We start from the raw sequence: 8,153 nt of genomic DNA on the forward strand, positions 1-8,153 counted from the left end.
ACCTTTGGGCTTCCAACCTCCAGAACCGTGAGAGAATAAGTTTCTGTTGCTTTAAGCCACCTGCTTTAGGGTGCTTTGTTACAGCAGCCCCAGAAAAGTTAACACAACCCCTAATCTTTGTTACCTGTGTTCAGTGCGTGTCCTTTTAGACACATTGCCCTGGAGAGGACATTTCTGACACACAGGATGCAGTGACTGGTTAGCTCTTCACCAGGTTATTTAAAATTTCTTAATAATTTCAACTAATAAAAAGTGTAGGAAATGAATATTAACAGCCTATATATTTTTAACATCCCCAAAGTGTTTGTGTTAGCCCCTCAGTCATACCTGACTCTTTGCAACCCTGTGGACTGTAGCCCACTAAGTTCCATCCATGGAATTCTCCAGACAAGAATGCTGGAGTGGGTTGCCATTCCCTTCTCCAGGGGATCTTCCCGACCCAAAGATTGAACCCAGGTTTCCTGCACTGTGGGCAGATTCTGTACTGTCTGAGCCACCAGGGAAGCCCCAAGTCTCCACATAAAAAGAGGACAGAACTGGAGTAACAAAACCAAAACTTGGTGGGCGACATCTGCAACAAAAACAGTGACAAGGTCTCCACACACCCAGAATGTGTCTAAAGCCAAACGGCTAGTAGCTGCGGGGCAGTGTGAGATAAACAAGTGTGCAGAAGGATGCTGAGGAAAATCGGGCTGGTCCTCTCTCTGCGGGTCCTGAGAATCACAAAACACAATTTAGGGGCATCCCTAAAAGCAGCAGTTAGGACTCTGTACTTCCACCGCAGAAGGCCTGGGTTCAGTTCCTGGTTGGGGAACTAAGATCCCACGTAGCCTCACAGTGCAGCCAAAAGACACACACACACACACACACACACACAATTTACCTGATACTTTTCTAGGTACTCACTGTGGTCCATCTAGTCAAGGCTATGGTTTTTCCAGTGGTCATGTATGGATGTGAGAGTTGGACTGTGAAGAAAACTGAGCGATGAAGAATTGATGCTTTTGAACTGTGGTGTTGGAGAAGACTCTTGAGAGTCCCTGGACTGCAAGGAGATCCAACCAGTCCATCCTAAAGGAAATTGGTCCTGAATGTTCATTGGGAGGACTGATGCTGAAGCTGAAACTCCAATACTTTGGCCACCTGATGTGAAGAGCTGACTCATTGGAAAAGACCCTGATGCTGGGAAAGATTGAGGGCAGGAGGAGAAGGGGACGACAGAGGATGAGATGGTTGGATGGCATCACCGACTCGATGGACATGAGTTTGGGTGGACTCCGGGAGTTGGTGATGGACAGGGAGGCCTGATGTGCTGCGGTTCATGAGGTCGCAAAGAGTGGGACACGACTGAGTGACTGAACTGAACTGAACTGTGGTCCATCTGAGGAAAGCAAGCGAAACTGAGAGGGGGATCTTGAAGGCTCCAAGTCACGGGTGAGAAGAGGAGCCACAGCACACCAGACGTGCCCAAGATGTGAACTCACACAGTTAATACCAGAGCCCCCTGAAAACCGAGACCCTGTGCTGAGCAGAAAACTGCTGCGGAAAAAGTCTGAACTGATGAGGTCAAGACCACAGGGGCAGAGGGAAGAGAAGGCCCAATGAATAGTGAGGAAGGCGTGAGACATCAGAGCCCAGCAAGACATATTTTATAAAACTTCATAGCAAGTAAGAGACACAAGAGCTCTGGACTCATGAAGTTCGGGACCTCTCTCTCAGCCCAAGCTTCTCCCCTAGAAGTACAGGAAATTATTTTACTTAAACACAAGCAGCTGAAAAGAATTTCTTTCAGATATCACAGTAAGTCAACTTGAGGGAAAAGAGATGAGAGGTAATGTGAGACCACCATGGCCCAGGAAGACACAGCAGACTGACATGGCCAGACACAGATGAAAACGGGTCACTTCATATTTCAAAATGGGCTAAAAAAAATAATAAAATGTAAAGAATATGAAAGAACATCACAAACTCAGAATTAGAAAAGCTCAGAAAGGAGGTGATTAAAGAAAAGGATAGCATGGGCCCTTTCCTGGCGGCCCAGGGGTTAAGAGTCCACACTTTCAAAGCAGAGGGCATGGGTTCAAATCCTGGTCAAGGAACTAAGATCCCACACGCCATACAGCATAGCCTTAAAAAAAAAAAATCAAAAAAATAACAATGTGGAAAAAGAGGGGAAGGAGGTTAGGTATGAAGTTAAAATGACTACTAAATGAGGACTAAGCCAGAATCACAAATACAAATACATGCAAAAGACAATGTCTTAAGTGAAACAGGTGAAAAGGAGAAACATTTTAGTCAAAAGGAAAGAGTAAGAAAATGGAAAGATTTCCAGAGAAAGTGGCAGGAGATAGCCAAGAGTCAAATCTTCATATAATAGGAAACCTCCAGAAGAAAACCAAAGCTATAAAACAGGATAATACTCAAAATTAAAGTTTAGAACATGTTTCCTGAAGCAAAAATACTTGAAACTTCACTTCAAGGGCACACCGTCCCACCCAGCACAGTCGACATATAGTCGAGATACATGCTAGTGGAGCTATCGAACTTTCAGGAAGCAAAACATCCTCAGACGTTGGTTACATAGTCCAAGTCACTTATAAAGGAAAATGTGTCAGGGACTTCCTGGTGGTGCAGTGGTGAGGAATCCACCTTCCGATGCAGGGGATGTGGGTTCAGTTCCTGGTTGGGGAGCTAAGATTCCCACATGCCACACAGCAACGGACTCACAATGAAGAGCCCAGGCACAGCAAAGGAAACCCAGTGCAGCCAAAAAAGAAAGAAAGAAAAAAGTATCAGATTGCAGTTAGACCTCTCAGCAGCCGTACTGTAGGCCAGAAAGCAATGGAGCAGAATATTTGCTAGGCAAGGAAAGAAAACAGGAGCCAAGCCAACCTGTAAGTGTCAAGACCGTAGATAGATTGCTGTAAACAGTCAAGAGTCCAGGAGGCTTGTATTCTCACGAGCTCTTACTAAGGATCGACCCGAGAGCAAGCTTCAGACAACACTGGCTGGAAGGAGCTGAGGGGTCGGACAGCAAGCTTGGCGCCAAGACCAAGTGACAGTAGTAGGGGGCATCCCCGGGAAGGCGATGGCTGTGCCCTGACGCTGTGGATGCAACACAGTACTCACAGATGGGGGAGGGAAAGAGTGGGAAAGGTACACAAAACGCAGGACCAGCTTGCTAATTGCCCAATGGGAAGTGAACACGTCGGACTTCAAATTACACGCTGCGGGAGACTCAGGGGAGCAGGAAGAATTCACCAGCTCATTTTAATATTGCTCCTCGAAGGAAAGAGACATAAAATAGGCAAACTGTGGAGAACAGTATGGAAGGTCCTTAAAAAACTAAAAACAGAGTTGTCATATGATCCAGAAATCCCACTCCTGGGCGTATATCTGGATAAAACTATCATTTAAAAGGATATACGCACCCCTCATTTAAAAGTGAACATTAATTTCCAAATATATGGAATTTTTAAAGTATCTTTGATATTAGCTTTAATTTTTCACTTTGATATTAATTTCTCATTTAAATGCTTTCTTCTCTGCAATCACTCTGTTTTTTTCTTTTTTCAGTCTTCCGACTTTGCAGTTTTCATTGCCTAAGCTAAAGATGTCTCTACGTAAATGTCCCGAATTTGTGGGTTATTTACAAATATCTTTTGATATTGATCCCTAACATAATACCACAATGATAAGAGAACAGACTCTGTATGATTTCAATACCTTCAGACCATGAAATTTTTGTACCTGGACTTATGTCCCTGGGTATGTTCCAGTGTCTCCTAGTTTATAGTCTATGGGAACTTGAATTGAATTTGTACTCTACTATTGTGTGAAAATTATGTAAATCTTAATTATATTGAATTGGTTCACAGTACTTTTCAGGTCTACCATATCCTTCTACTTCTCTGTATATTCATTCTATTAATTTTTGAGAGTTTGATATTGAAACTCCAACTAAAAATCTTAATTTATCTACTTAACAATAATTGCAGTATATAGTGGAACTATATGTAACTTTGATCTATATTTTCCAAGTCTCCTGTAAATTTGTTTCATTTTCATAATTTAAACAATAAAAAATACCCAGGGATTGAACCCAGGTCTCCTGCATTGCTGGTGGACTCTTTACCAGCTGAGCCACTAGGGAAGCCAAAAAATATATATATACGCACACTCCAATGTTCATAACAGCACTGTTCACAGTAATGAATATATGGAAGCAACCTAAGGGTCCATCCAAAGATGAATGGATAAAGAAGGCGTGATGTATACATACAACGGATTACTCAGCCATAAAGAAAAAAAGAATGAAATAATGCTGTTTTCAGCAGCATGACTGAACCAAGAGATTGCCATACTAAGTGAAGTAAGTCAGACAAAGAAATAGCTATAATATCACTTACATGCAGCCTAAACAGGTGGCTCAGTGGCAAAGAACCCGCCTGCCAATGCAGGAGACGCAGGTTTGATCCCTGGGTCGGGAAGATCCCCTGGAGGAGGAAATGGCAACCCACTCCAGTATTCTTGCCTGGAGAACCCCATGGACAGAGGAGCCTGGTGGGCTACATATCCAGCAAGGTAGAGTTCAGGCCAAAGAGTGCTGAGTAAAACAAAGCAGACACTATAATCCTGAAGTCTGCAGGGCGATGACATTTTAACAGTAATATTGAGTATGCCTGCAGTGACTGAACAACAACTTTCACAAAGCAGAAACTGTAAGAGATGACAAGAGAAATACGTAGAAACGCGTTTGTTAAAAACCAAGACTATTTAGTACGCCTATCTCAAACTGAGACAGATCAACTAAATAGATAGACGAGAGAGAGAGAAATAAGACTGCACACAGAAAACTTGAGAGAAGAAAAATCACTGAGGCGGATCTTATAGATAAACTGACAGACAAAGTGGGTGCTGGGACGTGCCACCTATTTTCCTTCAGAAAGGAGAGGTTTCGTTCCCCACCCCCCCACCTACTGCAAGTGCCACCAGGAGATGGCCCTCAGCTGTCAGCACTCACGCAGGTTCATCTCAGCAGGAGAAAATTGCCTGGTCCAAGGTCACACCTCCTCCCAGAGCAGCCCTCATTCTGCGACAGACAAACGTGGAGAATGAGCAGCCCTGCCGGTCATCCCAACTCAGAGCATCCCTGAAGGGCCTTCCCAGCTCCACGGCCCACTGCGGCCTCAGCCTATTCCGATGTCGAGTAGAGGGACTCTACTTGTCCGTCTGCCCAATCTTGCTCCCTCCCCAAGTGATCGTCCAAAGATTGTTCTGCGGGCTAGTCAGTCTCAGAGTCTGCTCTCAGGGAATTCAACTTGTGACAGGAAGGTACAAATTAAAAATACACTGAGGTACAATTTGTTAACCTATCAAATTGGGCACAAGGCCAAATGTGTGACTCCACGCTGTGTCGGCAATATAAGGGGAAGAAGCACTCCTACATTGCTGGTGGGAAATGTAGTATTACCTTACAAAATTACATATGCACTGACCTTTGGACCCAGCAAATCTGGGAATTTATCCCAAAGATATATTACATTAGCAGATATATGAAAAAATACATGCCCGAAGATTTATTGGAGCACAACTTTATAATAATAGCAAAGGACTAGAAGACAATGGCAATCTGTAAGAGGCTGGTTAGGTAAACCAAGTATTATTATATCTGCATGATGGAGTCCTACATAGCCATGAAAAGGAGTGAAGGATATTTCTACATACAAACATGGATGCTTTCCAGATGACAAGTGGAAAAGCAAGGAAGGGAAAAATATGCCAAGAATGTTTTCATTCATTTTATTTAAAAAAAGGAACCAGATAGATAAATACAGATGAACAGACATTTGCTTATTTAAAAAAAAATATGGAAGTATGCACAAAAATACCGTAATGGTAGCATAAGAGGAAAAGGGAGACAGAATAGAGGGGATGAGGAGAGAAGCTAGACTTCTTTGAACGTACCTTGCTTTGTAAATTCAACCTTGGAATTAAACTTAAAAAGCAAGCCCTAAAAATGAAAAGGGGAATTATACAAATGAACCATAATTATGTAACATAACCACCGGTTGGTAATTTAACTACCCAAGAAGGAATTATTCCCACTGACTTAAACACAGTAATTTGACTATATATCCCTAGTGGCATACAGTCTCAGGACAAAAAGAACCTCAAAAATATCGCTGTTTCCTGTAATCATATTGTTATCGGTAGTGTAGGTTCGTATTGTTACTCAGAGACTGTTGTGTGTGTGCTGGTTGTGGCATAAAGCAAAGGAGTAATTACACTGGTACCATTTAGAGTCAGGATTTTCAGTGTGAGAAAAAGATAAAGATGTAAGGTCAATGAGGTTCAGTTAAAACTCTGCAGCTCTGAATTTGAATTAGTAACATCAGTAGGAACACACTATATATTTTGTCTCTTAAAAGTAATACATGTTTCCTAGCTATAGCCACTGAAAGGAACTAGAAAAAAACAACCAGGTTAGTAGCAATGAGCATCTCTGTCTGTAAATACACTTTACATTAAAAAGAAGCAGGATTCGTTAGAGAAATGGCTATTCCCAAGACCAGGACAGGAGTATACTGAGTAATTGGTTTGGAACATCTTGTCAAATTGTAAAACCAAGGAAACTATCAAGAGTACTGGGTTATATCAAAATAACTCAGGAACCAACCTGAAGAAGTTCCCACTGGCCAAAGACGGAAACATGTAAACATCAATAAGAATAATAACTACAAAAGACTGAAGCTTTTTCTGTGTCCATAAGTTTATAACGCCCCTAAAGGAAACCATTCATCCCTTTGGGGGCATGCCAAGGAGCCATATTTGGAAAAGACAGCAAAGAAAGAGAAAGAATCAAGGGCTGATAGAGCCTTTAACCTGTGCACTGTAGCTCTGGGTAACCAGAGAGGTGCTGAGTGTGTCTCTAATAAAAGAAGTCCAGCTAATAAACGGAAAGGGAAGGTAGAACGAGAACATCACCGCTTTGCAACCTGTGACGAATGAATGGATGTAAGCGTTGGTCATGAAAGGCTCTAATATCACAAAATGAGAGGCAAACAGCTATTTATGTGCCTGCTGTTGGAATAACACACCACTAACTAGGGAAGAATCCTGTCAAAAAATTAAATGAGTCTGATAAAGGCTATAACTTAATTACCAACTTACAATAAGAAAATATAAAGGACGGGAAAAAGCATTGAGTGGCCAATCTGATTTGCTAAGGACTTCTGGATTTGAGCACAGAGAAAACTGGCTCGATGGGTCACCCTACGTTATTGATCACCTTCGTTCACAAGGGCGAAATCAGCAAAATCCAGTTTTAGAAATTTCCAAAAGATGAACAACCTAGATCCTTCGATCAAAACCAAAAAAGTGAGAGAAAAATATGGAAGATTATCCTGTAGATTAAAAGGGACTTAAGAACCCCATCAATGAGTAGGCCTTATTTGGCTTCTGATTCAAATAATTTTTTTGCAAATGTGTATAAAAACTGAAGAAGTTCAACTACTAACCAGACATTTATTATATCGAGAAATTTTTATATTTTCAGTGTAGTAACGCAGTTGTGGTTGTTTCTCTTTAAGAGGCCTCATCTTTCTCTACTGCTGAGCGGCAGTAGAGAGGGGGAAAGTTGCTGGTTATCCAGGCAGATATCGGTCCAAACAGGGTCCACAGCCCTGTCTCCTCAGAGACGGGGACACCTCCAGGAGGAGTGGGTGGGAGGGGCCCAATCCTTCCCTGATCCCAGAGAAAGACCTCCAAGCACAGGCCGTCCATCAAGAGTCTAGTGTGTTACCTTCATGTCCAAAGAGCAGCTGGGTTTTACGAGAGTGTGTTTCAGGGGTTGGCAGGGTCATGGGCTGGGCAGCCAGAGGGGTGGGGAGGGCAGGAGCCCCGTGTCCCAGACCTGCACTTATTCACTGTCTGAACTTGACAGGCTGCATGTTCTCCCGGGACCTCAGCTGATTGTCTCTGTCATGAATGGATGGAACCAATGCTCTCCAAAGAGTCCTCTGGCTCTGACCTGCTGGCCCCACGCAGCTTAACGTTTTCTATCAGCTACTCAGCCTATGCCACTCAGCGACAAGTGACAGTCACAAAAATGTACAAAATGAAAACATCTATTTCTCCTTCCTATCCTCAGG

Source organism: Bos taurus, chromosome 4 (genome assembly GCF_002263795.3).
Source record: "Bos taurus isolate L1 Dominette 01449 registration number 42190680 breed Hereford chromosome 4, ARS-UCD2.0, whole genome shotgun sequence".
NCBI lineage: Eukaryota > Metazoa > Chordata > Mammalia > Artiodactyla > Bovidae > Bos > Bos taurus.